The 23,295-nt window shown below is 37.6% G+C and overlaps 1 pseudogene; it reads left to right on the top strand.

The window, feature by feature from the left end:
* LOC107672437 (tubulin-specific chaperone D-like) overlaps positions 1-12,795 on the top strand; it is a 30,375-nt pseudogene extending 17,580 nt beyond the window's left edge.
* Positions 12,796-23,295: the final 10,500 nt, after the last annotated feature.

Genomic DNA, 23,295 nt, shown 5'->3' with positions numbered 1-23,295 from the left:
TATACAGGTGCATCTCAATAAATTAGAATGTCGTGGAAGAACCAAAGACTTAAACTACTTCAGTCTGTGTGCATTGAATTTATTTAATACACGAGTTTCACAATTTGAGTTGAATTACTGAAATAAATTAACTTTTCCACGACATTCTAATTTATTGAGATGCACCTGTATATGTGTATCACTAATAATTTCCATTTGCCTGTACTTTCAAAGCGCACTTGTCATCGCAACTGTATTTGACAGGAACGTCACCTGCAGAAAGGCCACCTCTGTGAGTGAGTTTATCCTGAAAAAACTCTTTAAAAACTCTTTAAAGCTGAAGTGTGTAAACATTTGGGAATTGGTTACTAAGTGTGAGTACAAACGCTCGATCTATCTTTCATTAGTCAGAAAAGAAGGTAGTTCAACCCTAAACTGCAAGCATTGGTTGAGTCAGTGTTGCAACAGTTTCACACCACAAGTTTGATTTATTTTTTATTTAACCTTTATTTAACCAGAAAAGACTCTCTGACATGAAAAATCTCTTTCACAGGAGTGTCCTGGCCAAAATGGGCAGCAATACAATCAGTTTCATCACAAATTTACACAACACAAACAAACTAAGAGCACTTAAAACAATTACATATAATTGGGTCATCTTCCATTTGCCGAATAACTTCAAATTTTGTAATTTCAATTTTGATTGAAGATTCCAGTCAGATGGAGCTGCATAAATAAAAGCCGTCTTACTTAGTGCACAGCAAATAAGAGTGTGAGCTGCATCCTGTTTCTGATGTTGAAGACTTTCATTTGCTAACATAGGGCCCTATGAAATTACAATTTATTTTAATTTCTTTTTTTTTTCCTAAATTCCGTTTTTTTTTTCTTTTCCCCCAAATTTAATTTTTTCCATTGTCTCCTTTTTAATGGTTAAATGAAATGTTACTACTCAGAAAACTTGCCTAATTAATCAAAATAATGAAACGTATGCTATTTAACATCAGTTTGTTCAAAGTTTAACAAATAAATCTTGGAAAAATGAAATTATAATTTTTTTTTTATTATTGTTACCTAATTCTGTGTTTAAGCATGTCTAATTATTTGAATGCATAAACACAACTTAATTTGTTTATTTTCACAATAGCCCTATAGTGTTTTATTTAAATTAAACAGTAAAATGCTCACGAAGTGACTCTCGGCGCAGTTCTGGGGATGTTGTTCATGCATTTATGTCCTCATTTAGTGAGACGGCAGATGCTGAAATCACAGCGAGCGTCATGCACAATTTAGAATGTGTAGTATAGACGGTCAAAAAAGTCAACAAAAACCACGCGTCTGCGCCATTCATTCACACAGAGACACGCAGAACATGCAGAGTTCATAGTTAAAAAGTATTTTTGTGATGTAATATTCACAGACACTGGTCCATACCATGATTTGATTTAGGTGTACCTACTTTTCATTAATTCATCCAATCTTTAACAAATTGCGTGACATTCTGTGTTATACAGTAAATTCCATTTTTATGATTGGATTCCGCATTTGTAAGCAAAAGTAAGGAACATCATTAGCTTTTGGAAGTAATATCTTTCAAATTTGGTATATGATGAAAATGTTTGCACAGTGCAACCTCTGGATAGGAGAAAGTATTATAACAGAAAACGTCTCGGTTACTTGTGTAACCCTCGTTCCCTGAAGGAGGGAACGGAGACGTTACGTCACTCGTGACTGACGAATTGGGATCTCGCCCGAGAGCCCAATCCCCTTCGAGTGTTAACTAAACAAGCCAATGACAGTTGGCGTGCGTGTTTCGCCACGCGCACCCCGCCCCGCAGCGCGGGTATAAAAGGAGAGTGCGTGCAAACGCAAATCAGTTTTTCGCTGAGGAGCCGAGACTACGCGCCCCGGCCGTACAGCGGTGGTACAGCAACTGTGGCGACGGGACGTAACGTCTCCGTTCCCTCCTTCAGGGAACGAGGGTTACACAAGTAACCGAGACGTTCCCTTTCAGTCAGTCATGTTCGATGTTACGTCAGTCGTGACTGACGAATTGGGATCCGTATGGAAAACGCCACTATTGCTGACCCCCTCCAGTGCCCTGCGGAAGCCGGCAAGTCCCCCCACACCAGCTGGGGCGGAAGATAGGACAGCGGCTAGGCAGAGGTGTCCGCACTGCTGTTCCATACAGTGGTACATTGGATAACACTGGGAAAGCGTACCCAGTTGGGACGCTACGGAAGCCACATCCCGCATATAGGAGGTAACATGTGGAATTACACATATGGACTGGCCCAGGGCTTGGCTTGTTTAGTTAACACTCGAAGGTGATTGGGCTCTCGGGCGAGATCCCAATTCGTCAGTCACGACTGACGTAACGTCGAACGTGACTGACTGAAAGGGAACAAATGACACACTTCAGCTTTAATTTCACATAATGTTACTGCATACATAAGAAATTACAGGGAACTTAATGTTTGCATCCTTTTCTCTGTTTCTAGGCTGCATTCCAAGAGAATGTGGGCAGACAGGTACAACGAAAGAGAACACACTTACATAAACACCACTCAGATCCATTATAAACACCTGCACTGATCTGTAGTGATTTTGTGAAGCCTGCTGAGTCTGTGTATCTCTAATCTGATCCTCGGAGTTATCCTGTCTCCACAGGGCACCTTCCCCCATGGCATAGACATTCTTACAGCGGCGGACTACTTCACGGTCGGTAACCTGAATAACTACTTAACTATCAGGTAAGGAGTAAGAAGGTGACAATGTGTGACTAAGAACTGTTTTGGCATGTGTAATTGAACCCAATTGTTCTTTATAGTACACTCTGCTAACATTGCAGCAGCAGGTAGATCAGTCATACACCCCAATTCTCAGAACACTTGGTCACGGTATGTTTTGAATGCATCGATGAGTGAAGCAGTGGTTACGTTGTCAAGTCAAGTCAAGTCACCTTTATTTATATAGCGCTTTTAACAATACAGATTGTGTCAAAGCAACTGAACAGCATTAATTAGGAAAACAGTGTGTCAATAATGCAAAATGACAATAGTAAACACTAATTTTTCAGTTAAAGACAGTTCATCATTGAATTCAGTGATGTCAACATCCAGCTCAGTTCAGTTTAAATAGTATCTTTGCAATCATTTGCAATTAAGTCAACGATATCGCTGGAAATGAAGTGTCCCCAACTAAGCAAGCCAGAGGCGACAGCGGCAAGGAACCAAAACTCCATCAGTGACAGAATGGAGAAAAAACCTTGGGAGAAACCAGGCTCAGTCGGGGGCCCAGTTCTCCTCTGACCAGACGAACCAGCAGTTAAATTCCAGGCTGCAGCAATGTCACATCGTTGTCATGTCTTATGTCCCACCCTACAGAAAAATGTCACCATTTGATTGTGACACCTTAATGTATTAAAAGAGTAATGTGAAAAATGCTAGCCTTAGGGAGCAAAGAGCCATACTCAAGGCTGTTAAAAACCATCAAAATGTTACTTTAGCTTGGATTGGTTCACCCAAAAATGAAAATTTTCCTGAAAAATACTCTCAGATCCTTTGCAGTGAATGGGTGCCATCAGAATGAGAGTCCAAAGAGCTGATAAAAACACACGTAATCCACACATCTCCAGGCAATCAGTTAATGCCTTATGAAGCAAAAAGCTGCGTGTTTGTAAGAAACAGATTCACTTTTAATGTATTTTAAAGGGGTCATATGGTGCTGCTAAAAAGAACATTATTTTGTGACTCTTAACTTTTATAAAGAATATCTCTTTGGATTTGAGACTTTAGTTTCTTTATGCACCAAGAGCTTGTAACACTCCAAAGAGAAAGGAAAAATTGAAATCGCATCATATGACCCCTTTAAAGTTTGTTTTCATTCAAGCTGAGACCACCTCATTCAGGAGATTTTGGACTGATTATTTTTTGGTATAGATCTGAGCATGATTGGCATGTTTGTATATGCCTAAACAAACAAAACTAAGGGGGAAAAACGTGCTAGGTTCAGAAAATAAATAAATAAATCTCCAAACGAGCCTCCAAATGCACTAATATGTGACCATCCACATACATATGTATACAAATACATTATGAACAACTCACAACAGTTGTTATTGACATATGTGTCCTAAATTAGCAAAATCAGCCTGTTGATTTCTAACAGTCAAGAGGGTTTTGATGGAAAATGGCTGTGTAAAACTAATTTACGATTGTTTTTTCCCCAGTGTCTACATTGCTGGTTTTGAGGAATACACTAAACCCTTAATTGACCACTTGGCGGCTATGAAAGTTAATCACTGGGATGGGTAAGTATATGTGTGCTGTTTCATGTGGATTCTTTGGTTTTATATTTTTAACTGAGGCTGTATTTGCTTTTAACAGGGTGATCTGGCCACAAAAGCCCTGAACAATCTAACTGTCCGGGCTCCTGAATACATGGCCAACACTGGTGAGAACAGCTCCATATGTCTGTTAATATATGCCTAAACTCAACACATCTCCTTCACCTCTACACAAAAAGACCAAGTGAAATTTTGTGGCATCTTGTCTTTCTTGATGATTTCAGTTTTACCCCAGCTGCTGCCTATGGCCACAGGCATGGATTTATTATTTATTTACACAGCCGTCACGGCGCTATCCTGGCCTGCGCTGAGATCACTCATGCTCTCTATGAGCTTGCAACCCAGAACAATAGGTTACACCCGCTTTTCTGTTACTTAATGCATTTGTTTCCTTGTAGTTCGGTGACTGACTTCCTGTCCTCCGACACCACTGAAGGCCTAAAAAACATTAATCAGAAGGTCTGCAGAATTAGTCTCTTGTGTTATTTTGTGAAATATAAAACAAAAGCAGTGTATTGCAACTGATATGTGCTTTCACTTCAGCTCTCTGACAGAAAGCAGTACAGGTAAGCACTTGCTTCATCACCTGGCAATAATCAACATCAAAGCTTTTTAGAGGCACTTATTTGTCTATAGCTTGTAACTGATGTTTTGTTTTTTTTGCCCTAGGGGATTTGGTGGAGAGCTAATGAGACCAGCTGGTAAGAAACTAACGATCATTTACAGTTATTCTATAGAATTGATTGCTTCCTGTGTTGAAATGATAAACTGCTATTATAAAGCAAGTCTCATTACTATTGTTACTCAGTATGTTGTAAAACATTTGAGCAGACCCCAAAATTTAGCTTTCTGCTACAGACATGAATAAAACCCCAAATTGTGTGGCTTGATGAGGAGAGGTGTGTAACACTTCTAATATAATTTTGGCCTGCCAGACCATAAAAAGGGTGCAGAAAATCACGTACAGTGAAGGACCTAAGTCATATGCTGCAGTAACATGCTAAAACCACTCAGGGCTCAGTGTTTCAAAGATCTTCCTAAGAAAGAAGTTAACAATTTTTCATAAGATAAACTCTAAGAATGTTCCAAATGCAATTCTTGAGAAATTCTTAAGAAGTTCTCAAATGTTTTCTTAAAAAAACTTTATTTTATTTTTATTTTTATTTTTTGTGCTTGCTGAAGTGACTGCATCCTGTAGTGTGGTTACAGAATTTCGAAATGCATAATTTACATTACTGATCTATTGGTTTATTTGAAAGTACTTCTGCACATCCCTAGTAATATGTGTCTAGTGTTATGTTATAATGTTTAATATTTGAAACAACCTGATACTGTTATTACGCTTCTCACCTTTGGTGCTTTAAGAAAGTTGTAGGTTATATTAACTTTAATAGCTTATTTACAATAATTCTTAAGAATTTTTTTTTAAGAATTAAAATTTGTATGTTGTCTTTAGAACAATTTTAAGATAGGACGATACTTTAGGGATGTTTTTGGGAATACGAAACATTCTTAATTTTATTATAAAGTTTTTAAAATATGAAGAAAATAGCAGTTAAGTTTAAAAGAAGTTTATTCTTAAAATTGATTCGCAAATCTGTCACTTCTTTAAGAAATACTGTTTCTAAAGTTTATTATATATTTTTATCTTAAGTGCAGAGTCGTGATATGATTACAGGTGGTTTAAGAGATGCCAATTATATTATAAATGTCATTATTTTGTAGGCGTGTCGAAATTAATCGTTTCTACGATGCATCGCGATGCAGACGAGGACGATTCGGTATCGGTTCAGTAATAGACCATAACCGATTATAACATACTGACGCTTTTCTGACATCATTTGTCGCATACGTGCTTTATCGCGGTAGCATACATTAGGCGCATTCGGCTTGAAGCACCGCTGCACAAGAATGATCAGTGTATGACATCAAGTACCGCGAGAGCGATAAGAGAGCAGACGGATCCTGATGGTGCGTTCAAGTCATGTCAGATAGATCGCATTTACGAGTTGAACGCACATGAATGCCACCACAAAGTCGTTATTACGAGTGGGAAACTCGAAATTTTCTTTAAGCCCCGAGTTTCCGAGTTGGGGGCGTGTCAGTGAGAAACATGGCGGAATCAATGTATGCACCGTCTGTAGTTGACGGTAAATTTTTGTTTAAATTGCTAGTTTAGTTGTCCTATAAACTTAAATTGGTCATGTTCTTGTTACGCAGCTGAAATCCAAGTAAAAAAATGCAGACCCTGTTGTATTTTATTGTAATTTATTAAAAGAAGGTACACCCATCTGGTGCCGACTAAACTGACTTGAACGCACCTGACGTCGTAATTACGACTTGTCAACTCGTAAGTACGAACGTCCCAGGAGGACTTGAACGCACCATTATGCTTTCGAATCGCTCTCGCGGTTTATGTCATACACTGATCATTCTGCGCAGCGGCGCTTCAAGTCGAACACGCCTAATGGTGGAGGGAGGCCAGACACGAGTGCGAGTAATTAAAAATGCTCCAACTACTTTAAAAGCCGACATCTGGGCACATTTCGGCTTTTATGAACAACCTGGTAAGCACAACCTGGAGAAGACACACGCTGTGTGTAAATCATGTCACGCACAATAAAATATTCAGGGGGTAATACCACTAACTTGAGAAATCACTTCAGGTACAGTTCATTCATATATCTGACTGCTTGTATTTATTGACAAGCAATATAAAATTGTATACATGTGAAGTAAAATTGAAAATTGAGGATGCAGTGCATCAATGCATTGTGATGCATCGTGATATCGAATTGAACCGAATCGATGACATGATAATCGTAACCGAACCGTGAGACCAGTGTAGGTCCACACCCCTATGGAGATAAAATCAAATGGAATGAAATGGTAAATTTATGTGAGACTCATTGGGAATTGATTTGATTCAAAGTGGAAATTTTGCCATTTTTAAAACTAATGACATATAAAGTTTAGATATATGTTTTGTCCAGTGTCTTAAGAATTAGTGGATTAGTAGACAGAAAAAAATATGTTTAAGACATTACAGATGTCTGAATCATTCACGTTACAATGCAACAAATCAGAGACCCAGTTATTGCCTTTTTACACCCTGATCTGGTTTTCTCTCGTCGTTTTTGTTTCAGTCTGTGGGCCTCATTGAAAAGCTCTCTCTCTCCAAGATGCCTTTTGAAGATGACCCAGTTACCAGTGAGTCAACCAAACCTCTTTACATTTGCATTTTTTTAAATCTTTTAGAATTTTAACTGCTGTGTTTTTCTGTTTGCTTGGTTTTTGTTTTGTTATTTTAACTCTAGTGACTCTTATTTTATTACATCTCAGATAACCTTAGATGCTAACATGGCAATCAGAATATATAACTACTACTACTTCTACCACAAATGTCTCATGGAGGAGTGATTGTTTAATGGGTTTGTGATGCTGTCAGCCAATTTGAGTTAATCTACATTCTGGTTTCTTGCAGCTGGTTGGCAATGCCTATACGACAGCTTGAAGACCCTTCACCTGTTCTCCAGCAGGGCCAGACGGGGTATACAGGTACAGTCCATACCTCAACACCCAGAACAGCTTACAACTGTACCAACAATATGGTCTTTATAAAAATATTACATATGTTTTTTTGAAGGATGCCGCAGTGTCAGCATTGGCAGCATTGTGTCGGCAGTATTATCAGGTTGAACCAGGGGTAGCCCACGCGGAAATGCAAGGTACAGGAAACGAATGCACTTTAAACAATGGGAGTGATTAATGCTTGTGATTTTGATATGAAATGCTGAACAAGTACTTGTGGGTGTGTTTTTGGGTGTACACATACTTTTGGCCATTTATTGTTTGTTTACATCCATTTGTTGCCATACAGATCAGCTGGTTAGTCAATACCTGTTGGCCCTGGAGAGTCCCGAGGTTCTGACACACTGTGGCTGCGCTCTCGCCCTGGGCTCACTGCCTCCGTTTATGATCCATGGCAAACTCCAGAAGGTCAGACCTCATAATGTCTCGTCTGCTCAAGTCTGTATCTGAACTGTTAGGTTGAGTTTGCATTCTCAGATGCGTTCCTTAGATCTTGCCTGGGCTCCAGGCTGCCTGTAAGGTAGTGCAGAAAGAAGAAAGTCTAACAGAAGCCAGGAGGGATGCGGCCACAGCCATGTCTCAGTGAGTAACACCTTTTTATGTCTCATTTGCGCTTGAAGAACCAGTCTGCCTGAGCTTAAGCTCGATCAACGCCTGCTCATTCCTGCACGACCTGAAATTCATGTCTCCGTTCACTGCTTTGTCCCATCTTGCATTGCATGTCCATGTGTCCTGTGCTTTCTTGTGCTTCTCAGGTTGTGTGTAGCTGTAGGAGTGTGTGCGCGAGGCAGCCCCGACCGTGTCCTGTGTGAGGACAATATAAGGCCTGTGTATGAAGCCTTGCTGGGCTGTATGAACGACTACAGCACAGACAGCAGAGGGGACGTAGGGGCCTGGTACGTTCACATGCCTTTATCGAGGTGCATACTTGTGTTGCACAATACGCAACAGTATCAAGTCATGTCAAGTCACCTCTATTTATATAGTGCTCATCCAGCTCAGTTCAGTTCTCTTCAGATAGTGTCTGTGCAATCAAGTCGATAATATTGCAAGAAATTAAGTGTCCCCAACTAAGCATGCCAAATGCCAAACAGTGGCAAGGAACCAAAACTCCATCGGTGACAGAAATGGAGAAAAAAACCTTGGGAGAAACCAGGTTCAGTCGGGGGGGCAGTTCTCCTCTGGCCAGTGGTATTGTGGTACTCAAAGCTCAAAATGAAGGTTCTGCTTGGGTACTGACAGCTGTGAATATTAGCAGGGCCGTCCTTTGGGCGGTGCAACTGGTGCGTTTGCACCAGGCCCCACGGCGAATGGACCGACGAATGGACCCCCACCCCGGAACACGATTGCAACCGGACAGAGAGGGCCCCGCTCCCTACCTCACACCGGGCCCCACGTCAGCTAAGGACGGCCCTGAATATTAGTATTGTAGATTTACTGCTGTTCTGTAAAATAATAATAATAAATACATTTAAAATAATATTTTTTTATTATTATTATTATCAACATCATAATTCAAATTTATATTATGTTAGTTAGTTAATTTCATTCAATTATAAAAATTAATCAAACAAATATAAAGAAAAGTTTTACTATAGTAATACTATTGTATTGTAAAAAAAAATATATATAAAATAATAAAGTAATAATAATAATAGATGTTGTTATCATTACGATATTTCATTAAATTATAAGAATTAAACAAACAAAAATATATAAAAATAAATATGTTATATATACAAAAATAAATATCACTATAGTAATACTATTGTATTGTTAAAACAATATTATTACAATGTAATAATAATAATAATCATTGCTCTTTTGTTGATTTTGATTGCTTCCATTGTCCTCATTTGTAAGTCGCTTTGGATAAAAGCATCTGCTAAAGGACTAAATGTAAATTATTATTATTATTATTATTTAGCTTTATTAGTTTTTCATTTTATGATTTAATTAAATTAAAATAATGTGTTATTATTATTTAGTTTTATTAGTTTGTTTAATTTTATGATTTAATAAAATTAAAATATATTATTATTATTAGTAGTATTATTATGTTCTCATTATATAATGATGAGTTGATTCAGCTTAATGTAGCCATTTAATGTGATTAATGGTAAAATAATGCAATAAAATTTAGGCAATAAATAAAAAATTGTGCAAAGAGACTTTAAGTATTTAATTAATCTAATTATCTGACTAATTATGTCATTTAATCTATTTAGTTATTGATAGTCCTAATATATTCATTTAATTAATTTAGCTTTTTAGATTTGGCTGATTGTAAATGTTACTCACTTTGTTTAGTGTTACTAAATGTAACACTAAACATTTTGTTTGCCACTGCCCTCCGGTCTTGCCCTCGCTGCCCCACGAGTGACTCATTCCTCACATTCCCCACAGGTGCCTCCAGGCACAACAAACCTTCAACATGATGCTGGAAGTGTCAACAAACAACATGTGCATAATGCCTTCATGACTTACGAAGTGTCATCAAATATTTGAAGCATCTTTTTCTGTGCTTGTGTTTCTCCGAAAGCAGTTGGACAGTCACGGTGTAGCTCTGACTCTTCGCTCTTGTTCTGTTTCAGGGTGAGAGCGGCAGCAACGAGCAGCCATATGGATGTGACCCTGCTGGTGGTGGCATCTGCTCCAGAGCACCTCTCCTCTGACCTGTGAGACACTGTCAATCTTGCTTAAAGGGAGAGTTCACCCAAAATAGAAAACTAGGTCATGATTTCTATGGTATTTTTTTTTCATACTATGGAAGTTGATGGCTACCGGTTGCCAACATTCTTCAAAATATCTTCTTTATACAGTTTTGGAACAACTTGAGGTGAGTAAACGACGACACTATTTTCACTTTTGGGTGAATTAACCCTTTAAATTTAGTCGCAGTAAGCGTAATGCACCATTGCAGACCGCTCACAGATATTTCTCTCGTTTTGTGTAGAGTTCAGCGTATGATGAAGATCGACCGCTACCGAGCCCACGCCGGCACCGGTTTCCTGCGTCTGCTTCCCAGCACAGACCCCGCAGTACCTCACATACTGAGCATCTTCCCTCTGTGAGTGCCACAGGGGTGTAATCGTACTCGGGAGTGTGTTAATACAGTCTAGTTGTACTAACACAACTTACAGCTCACTTCAAATCACTGTATTTAGGATATGCAAAAATGTGTGCGGCTGCGTATTTTGATACTAGCGCCATAATACTAACAAGCGAATTGAACAGATCTGGCCAAAACATCATTTATGCTTGATGCATCCACCCAAGCCCTTGCCGAAAGTAACATCATCACTTTGTTTGTGGCAGCAGCAATTTAATTGGCTGAATTTGAGGAAAATAGAAAATGTACCTATATACCAAACTTTTTCAGCACTAGAGAATCAATTGCTTGTTATAGCTAATCAGTTGCATTGAAATGTTCAATTTATACAGTTTTTCGACGTACGTTGATAGCCCAAGTATAATCAATAATTAATTGAGAATTAAATTTTTGATCACACTTTATTTTAAGGTCCAATTATCGCCATTAAAAAAAACAATAACTATGACTTTTGCCTCAATAAACTCCTAATTTGCTGCTTATTAATAGTTAGTAAAGTAGTTGTTAAGTTTAGGTATTGGGTAGTATTAGAATATGTTCATGCAGAATAAATGCTTTATAAATACTAATAAACAGCCAATATGTTAATAATAGGCACGCTAATAAGCAACTAGTTAATAGTGAGAATTGGTCCCTATACTAAAGTGTTACCAATTTTATTTTTTTGGCAGATTTAAAATGTTACTAAATTTGTCCAAAGCTTTGTTTAACTGTAAAATGTTAACAAAACGGCTGCTATTTAAATTCTGTAATATATTTCCTATAAAATACAACAATAAAGTTTGTCCACCGTTGACCCTAGCATTAGAAACTTCATTTATTTTTCCATTTCTATTTTTGGGTCTATTGTAGTTCTAATTTTGTAATATTTTTAGTTTATTTTTGATTTATATACCAGATTAATATAATATTTTAGTATTTTCTTTTTACCTAATAGTATAGTTTGCTCTAGAAAGGTTTCTGCAGGTCTTAAACAGTCTTAATTCTCCTTTTACAAATGAAATATCTTTTTTTTTTTCAGTTCAAATATTTAAACATCCTTAAATCAAGACTTAATGTAAAAGGAAGATAGTTATGAAGATAATTTGATAGTTTGAAGATAGTAGAAGTCTTTTTTCTGAGAAATTAAACAAAATAAAGTGAGTTTATGCTTAAAACATGAACAAGTATCTGTCAGCGGGGTCTAAAAACTTGAACTCCTTTTGAATGAAGTTGATTTATCTGACTCTATTGACTGATTTGTTTCATAAACTCAATTTCACAGAATACAAGACTCCTCTCTGTCGTTTCGCTTCTCAGTGTATCTTAATTTAAAAATCTGTAGATATTTGCACTGGAAAACAAGAAAAACATCACATTTTTGCGGTGTGATCAGAAGGTACAGTAAAAGTAATTTCCATATTCTAGTTAAGGTGTGTGTGTGTGTGTGTGTTACCTTATGTCATTAAATCTGGGAGGTGCTCTTTTGCAGTGAAGTTTCTGGAAAGTACATATTTTAATTTTCACTGCTTACAGTTTTAACTGTAGTTGAATAAGAGACCCATCCCAAATGCTTCACACATGTTCATCTCTGACCTCTGGTGTTTTTTTTTCTTTTCACATGGGCCGTAGAGAGACGGGAAACTCCCTGAACTGGAACGCTGCATCACAGGCCTTCCCTCACATCACGCAGCTTCTGCGGCTGCATCAGTACCAGTACCACACGCTCCTGGGCCTCACTGTGTCTGTGGGTGGCCTCACTGAATCTACAGTAGGTTGCACCACATAAACACAAGCATTAAAGCAGCACTATGTAACTTTTGGCGCTCTAGCGGTTAATAAACAACTGCACACATCCCGTGGAAAAACATTCCAACCGGAGCTACTTCTCTAAGTTTATGTCTATGGCGAGTCACGCAGGTATGTGTTACTCCGCAGCGGTGACGACCCGACCAGGCTACAATAGTCCAAATATAAGTACTTATTATAAGTGTACCGTAGTGATTCGGAATAAGACAAAATCGCGGTTTGGAAGATGCATTCATGATGTACTCGCTCATTATATACATTTTGCAAATTTTGAACACTGAAAAAGTTACATAGTGCTGCTTTAAAACACAATTCACCCTCAGTCGCCACTTTTTTTCCCTTGTGAGGCTTAAAGCGTAATCTGTTATAAACAGAAATGTAACCTTTATGAAGGTTAAAAAACAGACAGTCTAAAAGACGTTTTTCACTTGCACTTTAGAATATCTCTTTAGTTCTATAAATTAATAATTTAATAAGTTAAAGTTCATTCAAGTTAATTTTAATCGAATGGCAGTCCTATTGTAAGCAATAACAAACATTGTTACAACACCTCTGTGAAATAGTCTCAATCGTTTGTGCTGCTTTGGTTTTTTAGATATTTATTGGTCATTCTGAGGTCACTCAGCCCCCCACATGCTCCAGATTTACCGCAAATAGTCTTGTTTGTTTGTGCTTCGTTTGTGCTGGTTTGTACCGGTAGTATTTTCGTTTTTGCAACTGTCTTTTTTTTTTACAGTTGAAGCAATAAGGTCAAATTCAAACGGCAAACCAAATCACATAAAATAGTTGCAGTCACTTAATTATTAGTAGCCTACTTCACAGAGGTTATGAACAACACATAATACAATAATTTGTTAATAAATAATTAGTTGTTCATTCCAAAAAAAGAAAAAGAAAGAAAGAACATGGAAATGTTTTATTTACAGTGTTAGTGAGAATTTTCAAATATTTTTGTAAGAAATCTCTTATGCTCACCATAGCTGCATTTAACTGATCAGCAATACCTTGAAATAGTATTACAATTATAAAATAAGTGTTTTCAGTTGACATATTTTAGTGTAATTTATTCCTGTGATCAAAGCTGAATTTTCAGCATCATCACTCTTGTTAGCTGCTGTTATTTTTTTCCCTCATTTATACAATACCATTCAAAATGGTCGATAAAATATATATATATTTTTTACATTTTAATTTTAACTTTTTTTTCAACTTTTAATTTTTTACTTTTTTTACGTTTTGAAGGGTCTCTTGCTGCCCACCAAGACTGCATTTATTTACGATCAAAATCACAGCAAAAACGGTAATATTGTGTAATATTATTTGGATTTAAAATAGCTGTTTTCAATTTGAATTTATATTTTAAATGTAATTTATTCCTGTGACGTAAAGCTGTATTTTCAGCATCATTACTCCAGTCTTCAGTGTCACATGATCCTTCGGAAATCATTCTAATTTACTGATTTGCTGCTCAAGAAACATTTTTTATTATTATCTATGTTGATATTTTTTGTAGAAACTATAAATAACAACAACAAAAATCTAATTTTCAAATGGTAGTGTATGTTTTTTTCACTATTATTATTATCATTACACATAACACAGTATTTGCACATTTAAACCATAATTAACATATTAATGTATTTGCACTATATAGGTCAATGACATGACACTTTTTTTCTTTTATAGGGATAAATTCTCAAATATCTTGAAAAGGCAAAACAGATAATGCAGAACAACCAAATACAGGGGGAAAACTCACAAAAAATTAGTTATCAAATAAATATCAGGTAGTTTGACCTTATAAAACAGCAAGGTTATTATAAAATAAGTGTTTTCAGTTGACATATTTTAGTGTAATTTATTCCTGTGATCAAAGCTGAATTTTCAGCATCATCACTCATCAAGTTTAAAACAGTTGTGCTGCATCATTTTTTATGAAAACCATACTTTTTTCAGGATTCTTTGATGAGTAGTAAGTTCAAATGAAATGAAGCATTTATTTGAAATCGAAATCTTTTTTGTAACTATAAATTTCTTTACTGTCACCTTTTGATAAAGTGAATGCATCCTTGCTGTAAAAACATACAGTATTTGTTTCTTTAAAAATAATAATAATAATAATAATAATACATTTTATAAAAATGCATTTACTCATTGGAGCCCCTGGAATGCGTTTCACAGACCCCTGGTTGAAAATCTGGATTAAAAATAAATCTACAACATAGCCAGAGCACAGCCATCAGTATATCCATATGAAGCAAACAGTGAGGTCACAGAAATGGATCAATTTAGAATAAATTGCAAGACTCAGCAGTGACCAACAGAGGGAGCCGTCAACACTCTGTTCTCCAGAGAGTCTGTCTATAGTGACCGCGGTCAGGAGTGTGAATAGTTTCAGGGAAATTGAGACTATTAGACCATGTAGTATTACTTCGCATTGCTTCATTTCAGATTTGCAAGAATTGCAACACAAAAGTGGTCCGTTATTTTGGGTTTTCGAAAATAAGCTGGTGTTGAAACGCTTTGGTGTTTTAAGAAAATTCCTGACATGTGTTTGAATAAACTGAAATTTTGCCACAAATGCAAGTCTATGCCCATCCTGGCCTCAAAGTGCACAGGGTGTAAACGGCTTTGAGGCAAAACCACAGCTCCTCCAGTGGGCCAGGATTCATTCAAAACAAATTTAGCTGGAATAGAGCAAGCGGATTGGCACCGTATCCCTTCACATTTGCACTCATGCTTTCGGTGGTGCCTGAGGGCCCCTGGAGGGATCTTCAGCTCACCAGCTCATACACTGGATCATTTCCTTTCTCCTTTACTCTTTAAGGTTTCTTCTTTTTTTTTGAGCATTTTCCTATACTTTTCTTGTTTTTTCCTGTTTTGTTAGCTGCTGTTATTTTTTTCCCTCATTTATACAATACCATTCAAAATGGTCGATAAAATATATATATTTTTTTTACATTTTAATTTTAACTTTTTTTTCAACTTTTAATTTTTTACTTTTTTTACGTTTTGAAGGGTCTCTTGCTGCCCACCAAGACTGCATTTATTTACGATCAAAATCACAGCAAAAACGGTAATATTGTGTAATATTATTTGGATTTAAAATAGCTGTTTTCAATTTGAATTTATATTTTAAATGTAATTTATTCCTGTGACGTAAAGCTGTATTTTCAGCATCATTACTCCAGTCTTCAGTGTCACATGATCCTTCGGAAATCATTCTAATTTACTGATTTGCTGCTCAAGAAACATTTTTTATTATTATCTATGTTGATATTTTTTGTAGAAACTATAAATAACAACAACAAAAATCTAATTTTCAAATGGTAGTGTATGTTTTTTTCACTATTATTATTATCATTACACATAACACAGTATTTGCACATTTAAACCATAATTAACATATTAATGTATTTGCACTATATAGGTCAATGACATGACACTTTTTTTCTTTTATAGGGATAAATTCTCAAATATCTTGAAAAGGCAAAGCAGATAATGCAGATCAACCAAATACAGGGGGAAAACTCACAAAAAATTAGTTATCAAATAAGTATCAGGTAGTTTGACCTTATAAAACAGCAAGGTTAGTTCAGGTTGTAAAATCTTATTTCTATATATAAAGTGTGGTAGATGTAGATTTTCGTTCTCCATCTTTCCTTTGTTCCACTTTGTTAGTGTTTTAGGCTCAGTGCCTGTTGGGAGAGCATGATATTAAGCCCTTTTGTTATTTATAGCCACCAGTGTTTGTTGATGAAGAAAAAATAATGTGAAGGCCTTTAACAGGAGCTTTGCGCATAGTAAATGTCAACTCATCTGCCAACTGGACCTATAAATGAGTCCCCCGCCCCCTAAAAACTGGCAGAGTTTTGATTAGAGCCACAGTAGAGGTTACGCTCTCACCTTCAGCCTGGAACTGTGTGATCTCTCTCTGAGCCATAACTGCTGGAGAAATGAGCAGTTCTCACAGACTGGATGCTGAATGATGGAGCTTCTCTCTGAAGCTCTGCTCCCTCTGGATCACACAGCAGTGTTTGGACTGATACCGCACATAATCGTGCCCCATCTGACCCCTCACACACACAATAACACACTGCTGCAGGGGAGTCGTACATAATAATGAATATTTTACTACTTTATAATTCGTTCTTTATCAATGCATTTGCAAGACAAAACGTTATTTAAATGCCATGTTTTGTATAAATGTGGAATGGAAGGCACATGTGCAGCACCTTACAGTACAGTACTAAAAAAATGTGAGTTTATACAATTAATTGTGCAAACAAATACACAGAGTAAGACCTTTAGTTAGGTGTAACATCCTGAAAAGGGTACAACATAGGCTAAAGTCTTTATTTTACGATATCCAAAAACAACCAACCAACATTCCTCATGTTATATGCAACTTATCTATTCACGAACAGCTTGTAACACTCCAAAGAGAAAGGAAAACTTGAAATTGCATTATATGACCCCTTTAAGAAAATTTGTATGTTTATATATGAAATATATTTATATATGATATAAATTATATAAATATAAATATACACATTGTGTATTTATATATACATAATAAATATACACAGTACACACACATATATTATGTAAACAAGAACTTTTATTTTGGATGCGATTAATCGTTTGACAGCACTAATTCATACATACTTCCAACTGCTTTATATATTAAATAGCAATGTGGTAATGTCTATTTTTGGCTTTTTTTTGGGACTTGATGGCTGCAAACTAAATAAGATTATATTTTATATTTATTTTGATTCGCTTCCAGAGTTTCTGTACCTTTGCTGAAGATGGTGGACCAACTCCTGGCTAACGGCTGCTTTGACCTCTTCGCCGGCGAGGAGAGGTGAGCGTGGGAAAGCCCAGTGTACATTACTGCCTCCCTTGGCTCAGATACACAAACCATCCAGAGCTCGGCAGGAGAGATGATATCATGACAAAAATACACAGAAAGAACCTTTGGAAGAACTTAAGATGAGCCCGGCCAAGTCATGTGTTGAAATGAGGAGGCTGAGGGTGGATGTGTGTGCTGGTTTGTTTTATTCCGATGCAATTTCTCTGTTTTCAATCATTCATTCTGTGGAGAGCTGCTGTCGCTCTGTAAAGAGGAAATCAAGAAGTCCAAAGATGTCCAAAAGTTGTTGTCAAGTATTGCTGTGTAAGTTGCATTTCCAACACTCTGCAGAGATATGGGTCCATGACAAGTTGGGTGTCCACCTTGGAAATAATCAAAATTTTTATAATAATTTTAAACATTTTTAAAATACATTTGATAAAATATCATATGTTTTGTTAATACTAGTGGTGTCAAAATTAGCGTGTTAACGCATGCGATTTAATTTTTTCAGTTTAACGCTTTAAAAATATTCAACGCAATTAACGCAGGGTTGGCCACCTCACAACTACTGCTGCTCACTCACAACTGCTGCTGCTGCTGTGAAGTAAACACTGCAAGTCGAGCACCCGGTTTCTGAACCCAGCAGCGGGGGTGCCCACCGAGGACCTACCCTAGAAAGGACAGAAACACACAGGTCCCGGGAAACACTGCAAAGAAACTAGCAGAAGGGTTATACACACAACCACCAGTTCATTAGATACACACATACATATATTTAAATATACATATATTAGACATGGATCGTACTCACCCACCATGGCTCCCGCGTCGGAGCTCTTTAGTGCCAAGTTCGTCAGTGTTAAAATTATACTGTTTACAGATTCTGATAACCTACACATACATCCGTACATGAGATTACGCAACACAGCAGAGATTGGCTTGCGCTGCTCCATCTTGGCACCTTAAGCAGCAGTCGCATACCATCATTATAAGCTACATTAAGTCTCTGCATGCTGCTCTTTCTGTAAGGCCGCCACAAATGGCCAGTATACATAGAGATACAGTATGCTTTAAAAATTGTAGTCTTCACAGATCCTGAGCACATGCCAAATTTGCGAATCAACATATTGGCCTGGGCATACAGCGTACAACACTGTCTGTAAATATCCCTATCATCAGACAGGTCATCAGTTATATAATGCCCTAAGTATTTAACCTCATTACATACCTTAAGGACACTCCCAGACAGAGAGAAGTCAGGAAATGTCAGTTTCCTGTCCCCCCTACTCCTAACAATCATAATATTACTCTTTTTGGCATTATATTTAATATCAAAATCTGAACCATATCGAGAACAAATCCTCAGTAACTGTTGAAATGTCGCGATTAATCACAATTAATTTCAGAAAAATGTGCGATTTACTAGTTAATTTTTTTAAATTGATTGACAGCACTAGTTAATACTGTAAAGGCAAGACACTAGTACAGGCAAACAAATAGTTTTTCATGCACTGGTCAATTTAAGATTTTGAGCTATTTGGCTTGTTACATATTAGTGGAAAGAAACATCCAAAATACTTTTTCAAGTGCATTTTTTCTATTTTCATCTGTAGATTTCAATTATAATGGATATCTTTTAAAGTTTTTTTTTTCTCCACTTCAGTAGCACTTACATACAACAGACCTTAAAGTTGTATTCCTATCTGTATTCTGAAAGTTTTTACAGAGAAGTTTGTTCATATCATTTGCCTGATTTTATACTTTTTTTTTTTTCTTAAACATAGTGAAAACATCTTTTTTACTGTTTTGTCATGCAGTAATCTCTGCCAAAATCTCCTATCTAAAAACTTTAATATGTCCCAAAAAAAACAAGAATTTTGAACCTGGCTTTATCCAGTGTTCAGATTTATTTTTGGAAATGTATGCAAATTAGTGCAGATTTACTTTGATAATGCCTCATTTGCCTATTTAAACATAGCATTGAAAAAATTTAATACATTTTAACACTTAATGTAATCAATCAACTTGAATTATGATTATTTCTGTTAGTTACTACACTACAATTAGTTATTTCTATTAATTATGTTTTTCTCTTCTTTACTCTTTACTCTTTAAATACTTTTTAATAATCGGTCAATATAATCGCTTCATCAATGTTTGTACTAATTTCTGTTTATTTTAAAAATACAGAAATAAAAATTTAAATAATTGTTGAAGTGTTTGTATTGAACAATTATTAATTTAAATATTATGTTAAACATATTTAGATAAATCATTTGTATCAGTTCCTCATCACCTCATACATTTATAAACGTTTTAAACTAAACTAATTGCCTTTATGATTTATTTTCACATCAAATGTGTTTATTCATCAATGTTTAATACAAAATGTCTTCTGCTATCAGAAACACATTTTTTAAACTCCATTTTACTCTAATCTTTGTTTTCAAACATTTTTGATTAATGTCAAGTGTTTGGTCTCCTAATCGGGCACAGAAACCATCAGTTACCAGAAAATGTGTTAAAAATCTGATTAATATGGCTTTCTCAAAAAATATGAAGACTGGCTAGCTCTGGTTGTTCACATGCTGGAATGCGCAATACGGGCTGCAATAGCAACTGAAATAGATGAGCTGTCATAATAGCCCCTTTCACACATATAGACTTTACTGGGAAATTACCATTAAGAGGTCATGTGTGAACAGGACCTTTTCAAAAATAACGGTAAATTTGTTCAGACAGTTTACTGGTATGAGAAGTTGTAACATTAGCAGTAAATTGTAGAATGAAGATTACCGGTATGAGAAAGTATGAGTTCAGAATGCGCTGGCATAAGACGTCTACTCCGGGCCAATTCAGAGCCATTGAAATTCAAACTTCAACGGCTCTGGGCCAATCGTAACATTCTGACGCATTTACTCCGCACTTCGGTTCTGTTTGAAGTCGTGTCATGTGATGTCTCGAGGCCAAAAGCGCTGCATGAATGTGAAAGTTTGACACAAAAATAAAAACAACAAAAACATTTATCATGTTTACCCCTCCATGATTACAACCACAACGCCGGGAGGTGCGGGTGAGGTCATTTCCTTCATATGAGGTCATTTCTGGTTAATGATGTCACAGAATTTACCAGTATTTTGAAACGGATGTGTGAATGGTGCTTTACTGGTAAAAATACGGAACATTGTTGCCGTGTGAACAGCACATTTTTGTATTTACCGGCATGTGTTGTGTTTTGTATTTAAAGTCGTTCCGGTAATTTATGGCAGTTTACTGGTATTACTCTTTGAAAGGGGCTATTGATAATACAGGTCAACTATTAGTAATAATACAATAACACATATGTATGTTTAATGGGGATGTGTGTGTACAGTTCAAAAGATATGTAATGGATTTTGAAGTAATGGCTGCTATCAATAAATCACATTTTAAAATAAATTCATATAGAAAACCATTATTTTAAATTGTAATAATTTTTCACAATATTACTGTTTTTTTTTCTGTTTGAAGATCTCAGTTTTAAATGGTAGTCAAAATGCATAATGGTTTTGCTGGAAATATAAAATTAAGCAACATTATAAATGCTGTAATTAATTTAATGTGCTTGTTATATGACCAGTAGGTTTCCTAAAGACCAGTAGGTTTGCTAAAGAGTATTTAAACTAATTTTGCTATCCCTTCTTGTCTTGCAACTCATGAAAACGAGAGAGTTATGATTTAAAAAGCATCTCATATTTAAATTTCATTAGGAAATTACTTTACCTTTGATAAGTTGCATTCACTAAAGATTCAGTTCAGTGAATCAGTTCAGGCTGTTCAACAAATATAAGTCTGATAAATATTTATAAATCACAGTATTTTTCCATGCAAAGAAATTAAATAATTGTCAGTAGATTGAAATTGAGATTAAAGTAGTTCCCCTTCAGGAACTCGAGCTGCGTCAAAACGCTACGGGAACGCCTCCAGCATGACCACGCTCTGAATCAAATGTGTAATCAGTCCAATGGATGGGCGAGACGTCACGGGCGGGGTGACGTAGCGACCAGGATGCATAAAAGCACGTGCGGTGAAACCGGCGTCAGCTTTCTGTCATTCAGCAAGCGCTCTGTGTGTGTCAGTCTTATTTGGTGTTGTCTGTCCATTATCACTCTTTATTTTACCAATACGAGTGTAGACAAACATACGGCGAGAGCCGGCAGCATCTCAGGCTGTGTGTTCTTCTTTGCCCGCGCTACATTTCGGGTGGGGATACACACAGTTTGTGTGTTGTCTGCTTGGGAGCAAAACACGCAGAGTCAGCTCTCGAGGGAGTGCTCGTCGCAGCGGCGGCTGTGCTTGTGGGGTTCGCATATGGATCCGGTGGAGGGAATGTAGACGGGCGAGTCCCTATCTTCCTCACCTACCAAATCCAGAGCCCGCTCTCGGGGTTCGGAAGCCCACGCTGCGGTTCTTTCCCCCCGGTGAGAGGGCTCGACGCTCCGCCTGTCTTCCTCCGAGGAGGTTGATGAGGGCGTCGATGAGCTCGTCAGTTGCACAAGCATCAGTTACACAAGCATTATGTATATACTATTATGAGCAGCATTTACTGGGGAGCGGCGCTCGCGCAGTCAGTTCTCGGAAGTAAGGGGCTGATTGTGCTTCTCCCCGCTGAACACTCTGCTCCCGCCGGGCACGCTCCGAGGAGTGTGTCCGTGCTTGCGAGCTCGCGGATCGGTCCTGCTATTGCTGAGGCACGGCGGCTATTCAGATCGCGGGGATCGCACGTGGATCTAGCGGATGGGTTGGAGACAGCAAGGCCGGTCACTCACTGTCAAGCAGTTCCAGACTGCTGGGTCTGATGGCAGCCGCGTCCAACGTTGTTACTTTTGGCCTGCTGTACATGAGACCCCTACAGTGGTGGCTTAAGACCAAGGGGTTCTCCTCGAGGGGAAACCCACTTTGCATGCTCAAGGTCACGCGGCCTGTGGAGCGGCCGCCATCTCACGTGACGCATAAGTTGACTGGAGATGCTGGCCGTATTTCTAGCTTTGAAACACTTCCTCCCAGGCCTAAGAGATCGCTATGTGTTGGTGCGCACCGACAACACAGCAGTGGTCTTTTATATATGTGGGGGCAGACATCCTGTCGAGGCAGGGGCCGAGGCCTAGAGAATAGATGCCTCACCCCGAGGTGTGAAGCAGACTTGGAGAGTTTTTTGCCAGGCTCAGGTGGACTTGTTTGTGACTCAAATGATATCGCACGGTCCCCTCTGGTTCTCTCTCGGACTCATCCAGCTCCACTGGGGCTGGATGCCATGGTACAGATGTGGACGAGGCTTCGTCTGTACACCTTTCCCCCGATTGTTCTGCTCACAGGAGTTCTGGAGAGAGTGCACTGGAATGAGGTCAGTCGACTGCAAGACAGTGGCCCCGTTCTGGCTGGGCCGTGTATGGTTCTCGGACCTGATTTCTCTCCTCGACGGCGCTCCATGGGAGATTCCCGTCAGGAGAGATCTCCTCTAACAGGCGGAGGGCGCGCCCCCGCCCGAAGCTGTGGGTGTGGCCTCTGAGGAGGCACAACTCATAGCTTCCGGTCTCTCAACCGAGGTTGTTGAGACCATCCTCCATCCAGAGCTCCCTCTAT

This window comes from Sinocyclocheilus anshuiensis, unplaced genomic scaffold, assembly GCF_001515605.1.
Source record: "Sinocyclocheilus anshuiensis isolate Anshui unplaced genomic scaffold, SAMN03320099.WGS_v1.1 scaffold1430, whole genome shotgun sequence".
NCBI classification, from domain to species: domain Eukaryota; kingdom Metazoa; phylum Chordata; class Actinopteri; order Cypriniformes; family Cyprinidae; genus Sinocyclocheilus; species Sinocyclocheilus anshuiensis.
This window is presented reverse-complemented; position numbering and strand designations above follow the sequence as displayed.